Raw genomic sequence first — 13,944 nt, 5'->3', positions numbered from 1 at the left:
CTGTCATCTAGCACGTGACAACAGGCTTCTGACCTGTGCAGTCTCCAAGGACCATGTTCTCAGAAGGGCACTGAGCTTAGCTCAGAGATGGACTGTCCTCATCTTGAAATTCATTACTGATGAGTAAGACTCAACAGTTTAATTTCATTCTGGGCTTCATAAATTATGTATCCAACCCTAGCCTTTCGTATATTTATTTATTCACTCATTCATTCATTCAGTGTGTGTGTGTGTGTGTGTGTGTGTGTGTGTGCGTGTGTGTGCGTGTGTGTGTGTGTGGAGAGTGGTAAGTTTCCTGTGGCATTCCTGTGGAAATCAGAAGACAACTTGCCAGAGTTAGTTCTCTCCTTCCATCATGTGAGCTCCCAAGATGAACTCAGGTCAGGTGGCGAGTCCCTTTACCCACTGAGCAGCCTCACTGGCCCTTCTAGTCCCGGTCTCCAGGGAGACAGACAATGGGAGTTTTTCCTTGAAATCTCCCCAGTGCATTTCACAGACCATCAGGGCCCAGAATTCATGTGTCTTCTTGGTTATTCAGGGATTGGAAGGTTCTGCGAAGCACCCAGCTCTGGGCAGCTAGGGAAAGCTTGACATTGGTGATGACCTTGGACAGCAATGTGAAGGATGAGGAGTTACCCTGGAAAACACAAAAGAGAATGGCTTGAGGGTGAAGGGGAGAAGCATGCAACTAAGTGGACGGGAGAGAAAAGAGACAGATTTGAGGGACTTGTGGTCTAACTTCCCACTGTTAGGTGGAACCAGAGTGCCAGGGATACTGACCACAGGTGATGTTCCCAACCAGGCAGGATGGAGCCTTGGGTTAACCAAAGAGGTAAGCGGCAGACAGCGTTCCTAAACAACACAAGCTCTTCCTACCAGGGCTCTTGTCACTTCCCCTCACTGTCTTTTTCCATCTGGTTGACCAGAATCTAGCTAAAGGCAATAGTTCCTCTAGACACTTCCTCTACTTCCTGAAAGACAAAAATGTCAGCAGAAAAAAAAGAACTGGCCAGTAGCTCAGAGTTTACTTGCTCAAGACTTTCGGCCTCTATAGATACAAGGCTCAATAGGCGTTCAAATCAGAAAAGAGACAATGGCTAATCAATAGATGTTCTTAGGTAACCAAGACAGTCATTCGCAAAGAAAGAAAAAAAGCATAGAGCAGGGTGGGTCGTGCCTGTAATCTCAGAACAACGGAGGCTGAGACAGTCTAAGCCACAGCAAGCTCAAGGCCAACCAGGCCTATGTAGAGAGACCTGTGTAAAAGTCAAACAAAATCTACCTGAGTCCATACATATAAAGTGGTTAAGTGTTTAAAATCTCAGAAATGAGATGTTTTAAAGAAATATACAAATCTAAGAAGTGAGAAAACATTGGTAAACAAATTACAATAAGAGGTGGGTGGTCCTTGGACTTCCCACAGGGCAGGGAACCCTGATTGATCTTTGGGCTGACGAGGGAGGGGGACTTGACTAGGGGAGGGGGAGGGACATGGGAGGCGGTGGCGGGGAAGAGACAGAAATCTTTAATAAATAAGTAAATTAATTAATTAAAAAAAAGACTGGGGAGATGGTTTAGTCAATTTTTCTTGCCACACAAGCAGAAGGACCTGAGTTAAAATCCCACAACCCTCATGTAAAAAGTCAAGCATAGGGCTAGTGAGTTGGCTCAGCTGATAAAAGTGCTTTGCTGCCAAACCTGATAATCTGAGTTTAATCCCAGGCATCCAAATGCTGGAAGAAGACAACCAACTCCTGAAACCTATGAGCAATCCTCTGAACTCCGTGTACATGCACATATATGGGCGCATGAGTACACACACAGAGAGAGATAAATGTAATTTTTAAAAACCCAGGCTTTTTAATTTTTTTAACAGATACATGCACATATAACCCCAGCATATAACCCACTGAGGAAGTGTAGACAGGAGAATCCCTGGAGCTTGCTGCCAGGCAGTTTAGCTGAAAGACCATATTAACCAATGAGAGACCATGTCATCAAGATTGTGGAAGACATCCGACATCAACCTCTGACCTCTTCACTCACAAGCACAAACATGTATGGACACATACACACACACATGAATACTTACATACCACACATACACAAGTGCATGTGCATGCATGCACACACATACACACACATATAAATAAATTTCAATAGGAAACTTTAAAAGAAAAAAAATTTACAATACCTGTGTCAAACTATAAGCTGGTTTTCTTTTTTTTTTTTTTTTTTTTTTTTTTTTTTGGTTTTTCGAGACAGGGTTTCTCTGTAGCTTTGGTGCCTGTCCCGGAACTAGCTCTTGTAGACCAGGCTGGCCTCGAACTCCCAGAGATCCGCCTGCCTCTGCCTCCCGAGTACTAGGATTAAAGGCATGCACCACCACCGCCCGGCGCTGGTTTTCATAGTATTAAAAGATCTTTGCAAGTCGGGCATAGTGGCACATGCCTTTAATTGCACTTGGAAGGCAAAGGCAGGAGAATCTTTGTGAGTTTAAGGCCAGCCTGGTCAAGAGATTGAGTTCCAGGACAGTCAGGGCTACAGAGAGATCCTGTCTCCAAAAAAAAAAAAAAATCTTTGCAGAATTAAGAAGACAAAAAGTCAACAACCCAAGAACAAAAAAAAAGTTGACAGGGAATAATCAGAGCCTGTCTGTCACAGGAAAAGAAACCCAAATGGTCCATAAACGATCAGATAAATCCTAACTTCACTGGGGACTCAAGAAATATGATGACATGTTCAAAAGCCTGAAAGAAGTGAAGCAGAGAATGTCAGAACAAACACCCCACACACTGTTGGGGTGAGCATCCACTGGCTCAACTTCCTGGGTAGGGAGTTACCAAACAGCCTCAAATATTAGAAAAGAGGAAGAAGAAAAAAAAACACTTTGGAGCCAGGAACTGTTTGGAGACCCTGTCCTTGACACGCATCCAAATCCAAAAGAAAAGGTAAGTCCACTTCTTCCCCACAAGGAGGGAAGCTTCGCTTTGTCCCTGAGCTTACATAGAATGTCACTTAGTCTTTTTCAAAGTGAGGTGGATTTTCATGGCTTTGACATAAAAAAAATAAAAATAAAAATAAACTTTCCAAGATGTTCCATTGAAGGCAAAAACCTCTGGATGCAGTCAGAGAGGAGAGGGTACACAGAGCTAGGGGCTCTGCAGGGAACCTGTCCCAAACCTCCCATGCGCTCCAGCTCTTGCATAGCATGCTCAGGACCTGGGGTCCATCCTGGGCACTGCAAATAAATGAACTATACCCAAAAACCAAATATCACATGCATGCACCAGTTAACTGCTGATAAGCTTTGAGTCTAAGGTCTTCCAAACCCGCTTCTGTGCACCTGTAAATGCTGAATGAATTTTCAGTTCTCATTCGTTTGTAGGGGAGAGAGTACTGTTACTGTGAATTTTGAGACAGGGTCTCTGTCACCCAGGCTATACTCAGACTCCTCGTCCACCTGCCTCCACCTCTCCCCAGAGATGGGGCTGCAGGTGCTCCCCACCACACAATCTTCACTCATGGGTTTTTATGTGTTTTTCTCCCTCATCTTCCTCCCACATACACAAGCTCTTTTCAAATACAGTTCTGCCGTAGACCTGAGAAACAGACCTGTTCAACACTCCTTAGGTTTCCCTCCCTGAAAAAAAAAATCTAAGCCCACAGTAGAATTTGGAGTGTGCTAGCTGAGGAGCTAAAAATGGAGGAAGGGGGAGACAGGGTTCGAAATGAAGGCACCAAACAAGACAAAGGCAGTTCGTTTGTATTTCTGAGCTGCCACTGCGCGAGTCCTGGAGATGAAGGATCCGCGGAGTGCTGCCGACAGAGAGCAAGCTCCAGTGTGAAGGTAATTAGGGGGCATCTACCAAGCGAAATGGGTAGAGGAGGAAAGAACTCAAGCACACGAAACAGGCCAAAAATAAACTTGTCAGAGGAGCTGAGTAAGAACGCAACCAGGTAAGAAAAAGAAAGTATTGAATAGCAGGAGACATGAGCAGTGTCGAGCAGGGCTCCTGAACCCTTCGCCGCTCCTCGCCCCTTTTCGGCTGAGACATTTTTGGAACCATTTTTTTTATTATTATTTTTTTCTTTGATTTCACACATGAACCTAATGCTCACTGACCACTGCCAGCCCGCCCTCTCTCATCTCCCCAATGCCCACCTCCCTCCCCTGATCTCTACAAATCTCTTTCTCAGGCTCGTGTCTCTTCACTTTGTTTTGTGACCCGGCGGGTTTTTAACCAAGGCCATCTGTGTGGCCATGGGTTTGGAGCGCAGCGGGCACAGCAGTGGTCACACAACTAAACGGAATGGTTCCCTGTCCTGCAGAATCTATCGGTAGCCCATCACTCAGCAGTCAGGGATAGAGCCGCATGAGCCTCTTCTCAGCCATGACAGTTGACAGCACCAGCCTTGTGTGGCCTGGGTGTAGGTAGCTGAAGTATGAGTTCGTAGTTACAAAGCTCCTGCAGAGTCCAGAGGAGAACATTCCCAGCCCTTCACCCTATCTTTCCATTCTTACATGCTTCCGCCCCTTCTGTGGTGTTCCCTGAGCCTCAGAGGGAACTGTATGAATGTCTTGTTTAGGGTTGAGCCCCCAACCATTGCTTGTTTGGCTGAGTAACCTTTATATGACTCTGTGTATATAGATATGAAAAATCTGCCTACCCTCTGGCTCTTCAATCTTCTCACCCCCTCTACTGTAGTACTCCCTGGGCCTTGGGTGCAAGGGTTGTTTTGCAGATGTATCCATTGTGACTGGGCCCCTTCATTCTGCTCTGTGACTGGTTGTGGTTTTCTGTAAGAGACTCCATCTGCTGCAGAGAGAAGTTTCCTTAATGAGGGGTGAGGACTTACCTGTAGCTATAAGAAAAAATATTTAGGGTGTAGATAGCAGTTATGTTGGTTTAGTAAAGTGGTGGTCATAGTTCTCTTCCAAGATTCATGACTTTGCTACTAGTCCTGAGCAGTGGGCTAAGTTTCCAGCAGCAAGCATGGTTTCCCTCTTCTTGAGGGAGTCTTAAGTACGATTAGAGAGTTGTTTGATGTGGGATTTCCCTCTGTCTGCTGTGATTATCATTAATGAATAAAGAAACTGCTTTGGACCTATAGCAGGGCAGAACTTAGGTAGGTGGGGAAGACCTAACTGAATGCTGGGAGAAAGGAGGCAGAGTCAAAGAGGCACCATATAGACCCGCCGGAAACAGACTCCAAAACTTTAGCTGGTAAGCCACTGCCACGTGGCAATACACAGATTAATGAAGATGGGTTAAATTAATATGTAAAAGTTAGTCATTAAGAAGCTAGAGCTAATGGGCCAAGCCATGATTTAAATAATACAGTTTCTGTGTGCTTATTTCAGTTCTGAGTGGCCAGGACAAACAAGCAGCTCCCTCCAGCAGTTCTTGGTTACCACCAAGTTATGCATGCCACTGCTGCACACTCAGGGTTATCATGCCAGGCTGGTTGTTGTTTTGGTTCCTAGGCATCATAGCTGGGTAGGACTCTTAGTTGCTTCCCTCCTTTGGAAGCTTGAATGGCACCTTCTAATACCAGAAGGAAAGAGAAGGTTTTCAGGTCAGGTTCAGCTCAGGGGTCTCTGGGCTGTGTCTGAAGTGCACGGTGTCTGCAGCAATAGAGACTTCCACCTCTGGAGGGCAAACAAGAAATAGCAATAATGTGCTTGCTTTGGGAGCCTCTTGAACAGCCCTGGCCAACAACTCAATAGAGGAGTTGACAAGTCTGGTGTTGGCTTTTTCGTTAGGTGGCCTTTGGCTCTTGGAGGGAGGATTGCCAACCCAGGTGAGAGAATTTCATTTCAAACGTGTGTGTGTGCGTGTGTGTGTGTGTGTGTGTGTGTGTGTGTGTGTGTGTGTGTGTAAGCTGTCTGTATTTCTTTTTCTGGGAGCTACCTTCCCAATATGTTTACATCACAGTTCCTTAAACTGCCCAGCATAGAACCGAATGTGGGCCTTGAGAATGATTTGGCATCAGTGAATAATTTCTAAATGTGTGGTGGCCGGAAGTCGGTCCAAAGTCATACATGTAGAGAACTGAGGTGTCTCTGGCACACCGCCATCTCATGACTTCACTGCATATATATATATACATATATATAGAGAGAGAGAAATATATTGAAATGAAATATATATATTTATACACAGGCTTAAATAGTTAATAGCATGATTTCTTATGACTAATTCAGTGACTTTTTATATAAGATTTAGGTCGGCAACTCAAAACAATGGATCAAAATCAAGTATTTTAGCACAATGCCATTCAAAGATATTCTGATTTATCACTTGTTGAGGAATGACAGTAGGAAAATAGTAAACGTTTTGTTTTCTGCAATTGAGTCGCTGTGTTTCTGTATGTAAGAGCAGAAAACTGGGTATTTATAGTAAGCATTTTACCAAATGCATGGGTCTCGTTCATTTGCACATGTGACCTGAGGGCAGTGTGAATGGCGTGGGATGTGCTCAGAATCAAGGCTGCAGTGAAGTCTTGACATGGCGGTGTGCCAGAGACACCTCAGTTCCCTACATGTATGACTTTGGACCGATTTCTGGTCACCACACATTTAGAAATCATTGCCAAATTATTCTCGAGTCCGACCTTCAGTTCTATGCTGGGCAGTTTAAGGAGCTATGATGTAAAGATATTGGGAAGGTAGCGTAGCTCTCAGGAGAGGAAACACAGACAGCTTATAGACACGGGAGAAAACGCTCCATTCCACGCTCAATTAAGAGAACGTAAATCAAAACTACAATGAGATACTGCTTTCTCCTAGCAGACCGGCAAGCACCAAGTGGATGCTCAGGCAGGCAGTGAGCAATCATTTACACATCAGAAAGCAGTGCCCCCCCCATTAGTCAGGTGCACATCTGGCCAGCAGCTGGCCCATTGTGAACTTCAGTCCCATTTGCCTGGACCTTTGCTCAGGCCAGCGTTCCCGTGCTAGATACTCAAGGGTTGAGACTGCGTGCTCTTCGGAAAGAGGTGTTTGGTGTGAGCACCCTGACGCTCTGAAGAAACATTCTTGGCGCTAATTGGCCATCAGCGGTCGCTCCACCTCGCAGGGCTGCCCTCTCTGCCTGCCTGTAGCCGCTTCAAAGCATGCTGTCCCCATTGCCGTGCCACTCCGCCTCTGCCTCACCGCCCAGCGTTCCTCATTTCTACATCAGCTTATTAGGTGTTATTAGTAGTCAGGACATTTCTGCTGAGAAGCTGCACACAGTCAGCCTTTTTCTGTCTCTAATAGTCCTTATACGGTTTCGTTTTTGCTCATTGGGGTTCGTTTGCTTGTTTCTTTCACTTTCGTTTTATATTTATTTTCGAGAAGTGTCTTTGTGTTTAGCCCAGGTTGGACTCAAAATCCTGAGTGCTAGGATGACATGTTTTAAATTTGCCTGGATGACTTGAAGTGATGCTTCTAATACTTCTCCACCCACAGAAATTCTAATTCATGCTAATTCTGATCTTTTTTTTTCAAGTCACAGAAACTATCTCTAACTGACCTGAAGACAGCCGTGTGTTAGAACTGAGTACGGGGTGGGTTCTGGGGTGCCATAAAGAATTCAAAGGGACTGAATGTCTGCGAAGCTGTGCCAACTCAGCCTCTCAACCCTGAGGTCCACTCTGGTCGGGGCTGTGAGGCTGCTGAAGCAATGGCAGGAAAGCGTGAGTTCCTGGGCAGTCACCTCTGATGTATTCCTATAATACAAACGTTAATTGCTTTCCACCAAAATACTGCTGAATTGAGAGTGAATTTCAGATCTATTTGAAGGAAAAGCAGATGGCCTGTCCCCTGTGTTGTGCATGACAGAGCGTGGGAAACTGGAGATCAAACTGCCCTGTGTCTTCAGGCCTGGTTCTCTTTTCCTCTAGCGCCGGGGGAGTCCCTTAGCCCTCTACTCCCCCTAGCGGAGAACGGTGGTAGCGGTGGGGCTTGGCAGCGCGGGGAGTGAATGGGGATGTTTCTTAAGAGTAGAGAGGAGGTGGGTATGTTTGGGGGATGGAATCGGGTAGTAGTAGTTTTTGGGGACAGGGTAGGGTGGGAGTGTCTAATGTTTGAGGGATGGGGTAGGGTGGGGTGAGGTAGGGTGGTGCTTGAGGGGTGGTCTTAGCTTCCTGAAATTAACCTGCAGGCGATTTGTCTTGCGAGCCTTTTCCTTTTTGTGCACAGAAGTCCCGCTCTGCCCCCTGGTGGAAGCCACCCGAAACAGACTTTTAGGTCCTGTTCTATTGCTTCTTACCTTTTCATTTTGCCTATTCAGAACAAGTTCAGACCCGCCCTTGACGCTCTATCGCGTACACAGGCATATGAGCGCTACTCTGAGTGCCACATACAGAATCGCTTTAAAAACAAACGCAAGGCTTGGGGGGTCAGCAATGTATACAGCAGTGTATAATCTCCCCGTTCTGGAAACAAGCTGTCTGAAGAAGGGGCTGAGCCAAACCCCTTCCAATACTTGTAGAGTTTGTAAAGGAGTCTTTCCTTGCCTCTTCATAGCTTCAGAATCTCCCAGCAATCTTCCCTTGGTCATGAATGTGTTCTCCAGTCCTCGGTCTTCACGGGACCCACCTTCTCTCTGTGTCTCTCTCCACCGTCATCCCTCTGTGACTCTCTCTGTATCCACAATTCCTGTTCTCTAAATGTAACAATGTTCCTGCTGGATGAGGGGCTACCTACCCATCAGACGTCATCTAAGGTCTGGGACTGAAAAGTCCACATGCAATAAAACGAAAAGTAGCAAACCTAGTTTACGGTACCCCAGTGACTTTGAATTGAAATGTCCACCTCAAGCTCCTGTTTGAACATTTGGTCCCCAGATAGTGGTGCCACTTTGGGACGCTGTGGAATGTTGAAGAGATGTGGCCTACCTGAAGGAGATAGTGAGGGGCTAGCCCTTGAAGGTTACAGCCTCAACTCTGTTTCAGTACTCTCTGCTTCTTGGTTCTTAGAAATACGAACAGCTTCCTCTCATGTCCCCATGGCCATAGCTTACTGTTTTTGATGGCCTGAAAATTTAAAATCATAAGCCCCAATAAATCTTTCCTCCACAGCTGTTTGCCAGCAGCTAATAATTCCTTATTACAATAATCTCACCATTTTGAAAAGCTCTTCCATTTTGGTTAAAGTGACGATTCCTGAAACCACAATAATTTGGTTTCCAAAATCAAAGTAACTTGTTTTTCTAGATATTCCTCCCTCTCTACCTTCATCGGCTGATTCAGAAACAGCCTGACTGCACGCCTCTGCTCTGTACCACTCTTCAAGTGATGTAGAAGGAGCTCAAAACAATAGAGTTGATTTACAAATGGTTTGCTGACGGATTTGCTTAGCGGACATTAAGTTGCACAAATTGAATTTAGCTGAAGGAGCTCTGCCTCCAGACTACCGAAAAGATAACCAGGTCTGTAAGAAATTCGTGGCAATTTAGGATGCTAGGGTATGAATGTTTGTTCAACTGAGCTGACCAGTCACTGGGCTCCTTTCCCAAAACAAAGGAGATGGCACTGACTTAGAACCAGCCACTGGCCCATCTCCTAAAAACAGGCAGCTCAAGGGGGCAGTTCAGGGTCACAACCATTGTCTGGACCTGGGCAACAAGTATTCAAAAAGAGAAACACCGCTATACTTAAGAAATATTACTGGAGCTGTCTTTGTTGTATAACTCTCCCATGTGCACAAGGGGACAGACTCACCATCTCCTTTCTCTGTTTAAACTGTTCACAATGTAAGCTGAAGCCAGGACCTAGAGGAGATTTAAGAATGGCAGGGTACGTGGAATGCAAGCTAGTGAGGCCCTCCACTCAGGGTCCACTCCTCTTTGGGCCTAAGCCATAGAGCGCCACGACCGTCAAGCACCTTTTCAATCAAAAGCTTTCTCCTTGTTTCTCCTGAGTACATAGGGTGGTTTCTCAACGGGAGGCATATCACAGTCACATGGCATAGACCCTCCTACTTCCTTTCTGAAAACTGGAAGAAGAGAGCCAGCCCCACCTATCACGTGGGCCTGTGGCTCTCTGTGGACCTAAGACATTGACAGTCTACACCAACGCTCCCCGCAAATACCAAAACCCTGCCTGGTTCTCTGTAACGTTCCTTCCAACCCAACGGTATAGCTGCTCCAGTTGTCCAGTCTTTTGGGTAGAGATTTGATCTTTGAATTTCTAACGCGATGATCTAGCCGAATAAGGTGGTCTTGTTGCTTGTCTCCATTCTGCCTTCCACCCATCCAGAGTCCTCCGTTTCCATGACTGGAGTGCGGAAAGCAGGCTTTCTCTCACCTCCTAGGATGATTTGGTTTGTGTGTCCGTCCTCTCGGAGCCACGGTTTTCCCCAGAGTAGTGTCCTAATCTAGAAGTTTCCCTTATTCATTCAGCCCTTTAACATCCCGCAGTCCCAGGGGGATTCCACAGAGGACCCTGGAGGACCGTGTGAGTGAACAAGGAAGGGAGGGGACAGAAAGCACAGTTACTTCCTGGAGCAGCCCCTGTCTCTAGGGAGAAACACCGTGGTCACTGATGCATCCTAGGTGTCTGAGCATCCCTTAGAATAACGCCTCGAATCTACAAAACTAACGAGCAAATCTTCCTTCACTAATGGTGCAACGTTGTGTTCCCCTAATGCAGGTTGATTGGCACCACATTCAAATGCAAATCTCAGTCTTTGTTTCTTACGCATAACCTCTTTTATTTCCCTTTTAAAGCAATGCTCTGGGGGTGCTGGGAGTCTCAACTCAATCGCACATCTAAAATGGGGGTTGAGGTTTTATTTCTTCAATTCCCTCCCAAATCTCCATTTTCTCCGAGTCATCAAGAAAACTATGTTCTTTTTGAGTTCCCCTTAAATTTAAAAGAGATGGTGGGCTCAGAATTGAATAGAAGTAGAAGCAAGTTCTCACCATGTGACTGATGAAGCAGGGGAGCCCGGTCTCCTGCCAACCCCCCTCCACCTATCCCACCGCCATCCGCCACCCACCCCCTCCCACTGGTCTCAGGGTCTTACTGACTCATGTTCTCTGATCAACTCATTTAGGTCAAGAAATATCTGGGAGGGGGCTGGAGAGCTGGCTCAGTCTAGAAACTGCTTGGCATTCAAGCGTGAGTACCAAAGTTCACCTATGTTTTAAACAAGGCAAAGCAAAACAAAAGTACCTGGGGGTGCGGGCTTGTGATTCCAGAACTGGGAGGCAGAGAATCTCCTGGACTCGCTGACCAGCAGGCCCGGCATAATCACTGCTGCCCAGTGGTCTACTCAGCTTTCACCCGTCTCCTGTCCATACCATTCTGTAGAAAGCACTGGTGATGAAGAAGAATGAGGGAAAAGAAGAGGAGGAAGAAGAGGAGGAGGAGAAGCCAAACAACCGAAGCATCCTCTGGTGGAGGATGAGTTATGTTTCCTGTTTGTTTGCTTGCTTTATTAAAAAATGTATTTCATTCATTTATCTATTGCAGTTACATGTGGAATCAGAGGACAGTTTGCTGAAGTCAGTTCTCTCCTTCTATCTGGGTCCCCAGGTCAAACTAAGGTGGCCAGGCTTGGCAACAAGCACTCTTCCCCAGCCACCTCACAAGCCCCAAGTTGCTGGTTTGTTAAGTGTGGTTTGCCACAAATGATCAAAATGCAGAGATTAAGTGTTTATGAAAAACTCGGCCACAAATGAGACGTCTGTGTGACTCCACTTCCCTCCAAGGCTTGGGAACCATCATGGAAGAGGAGGTAGAAAGGCTGTAAGAGCCAAGGATGAAGGAAGACTGGGGGGAAGCAACATCTTCTAGATATGACAGGATGGCTGCGCTCATGAACTTGTGGCAACTGTGGCTGCCTGCATAAGGCCTGTACAAGATCAAACCTGACGTAGATGTGGGTGGGGCTCAGGAGCCCCCACCTCTAACTGAGGAGCTATTGACAGTTGATGTCTTAGGACGAGTGAGAGTCAGTTTCTTTAAGGGCGTGGTCCCTAGCAGGTCATCACACTGCGGTGGCTAGCTCCATACCCGTGAGTGTACGGGCACCGCAAATTAGACTCAGCAGGTTATTCAAAAAGAACAAGACTATAAATTTGGGAGGGGGTAAGATGATGAGAGGTGGGTTGGGAAGAAATTGGGGAAGTCAAAATAAATGTGTATGCATGTATGAGCTTCTCAAAGAATTAATGGAAATAATGTTTTATATTTAAAAAACTGAATGTGGTCTGGGCTAAGGAGATGGTTCAGTGGGCAAAGTTCTTGCAATGGAAGTATATGACCAGGGGACCCCAGAATCCACATAAGAGTTGCTAAATATGGAGGGCCATTGGTAATCTCAGCACCCAGGAGTCAGAGATGGAGTCCTAAAGTAAGCCACCCAGCTAGTCTAGCAGAATTGTTGAGCTCTGGGTTTAAGCAAGAGACCTCGCCTCAATATCCAAGGTGGAGACTGACTAAGGAAAACATCAGATCTCAAGCTACAGCCTCATCAAGCACACAAGTACATGCACATATATGTAAAAACACATGCACACTCCTACACACACACACAGAAAGGATTTTCCGTATAACACAGTGGAAAACCCTAAAACACTGAACATGTACAAACACTGAGCAATAACATGCATAAATTTCACAAACACAAAAACAAGTGAAAAGTGTAACAGGCCCCTCCAAACCGTTTCTTAGTAGACCTACAAAGGCTGAGTCAAGTATCTGGTTCATGGTACATTCCAAGGTGATGAAAATAGTATGGGAAGCGAAAGAGCCCAAAGATGCTCGCGTGTGCTTTCCTGTGGAAGAAAAGAAAGACGAGGAGCGTGAGGAGCTCCCGTGCCACTGGCCTCGTTCCCACCAAGGCCTGGGTGGCGACTCTTGACACAGGTGTCCCTACACTGGCCTCTTAAAGTTTATGTATTTGTCTATGTGTCTATTACAGTTTGGACGTTGGAAGTCGTCCCGGCTGAACATTTTGGTGTGCAGAGATCGGGCTTGGGGAAGTGTCTGGATCGTGAGGCTGTGGATGGCATCAGCGGATTCATTCGCTCAGGGAGGGGGTCATAATTCGGTGACATGACCGAGGGATAGTAGTGCCTAGCTGGAAGAAGTAAGTTAAGGGAAGGGGGCATTCAAGGGCTGTCTCCTCTCTTCTAGTCATAGCCATTTTTCTATCGCTGGGAAGAGGCGCCATCGCCAAGGCGACTTATAGAAGGCTTGCTTGCACACTCAAAGGGTGATTCCACGGTCACCACTGCAGTGAGAACAGCAGCAGGCAGGGCACTAGATCAGAAGCTGAGAGCTCACATCCTGGTCTGAAAGTTGAAAGCAGACAGGGCAAGATGTGGCCTGGCTTGGGCCTTTGAAACTTCAAAGCCTGCTCCCCAGTGGTACCTCTCCTCTCCTCTCCTCTCCTCTCCTCTCCTCTCCTCTCCTCTCCTCTCCTCTCCTCTCCTCTCCTCTCCTCTCCATCTTCTCCTCTCCTCTTCTGTTTTCTCCCCTCCCCTTTTCCTTCCCCTCTCTTCTCCCCTCCCTTCCCCCCACTCTCCTCTTCCCTCCTTCTTTCCTCTGCCCCCTCCCTCTCTCCTTCCTAGTCACTGAGAGGTGAGTAGTTCTGACCAACCACGTGCTCCCTGACAAAATATTCAGTCTCTCTGTTTCAAACCAACAATGCCAAACCACCAAAGTGAAACCCGTCCTCCTTTACGGTCTGTTTTGTTTTGTTTCAGGTATTGAGTGCTTAACATAAGTCCTTATGTATGCTGGTCAAGCATACACCACTGAGGTATATATCTCCACCCCTCCTTTTACATTCTATTTTGAGATAGGGTCTTATTATGTAGCCCAGACTATCTTTGCCCCTGCCATCCTCCTGCCCCTACCTCCTAGGTGGCTGGGATTACAGAGCTGCACCACCAGGATGGCTGGTTAAGTTGCTCATCAAGTGTTTGGCTCCAACAATTAAAA

The sequence above is a fragment of the Microtus pennsylvanicus genome, chromosome 5 (assembly GCF_037038515.1).
Source record: "Microtus pennsylvanicus isolate mMicPen1 chromosome 5, mMicPen1.hap1, whole genome shotgun sequence".
NCBI lineage: Eukaryota > Metazoa > Chordata > Mammalia > Rodentia > Cricetidae > Microtus > Microtus pennsylvanicus.
This window is presented reverse-complemented; position numbering follows the sequence as displayed.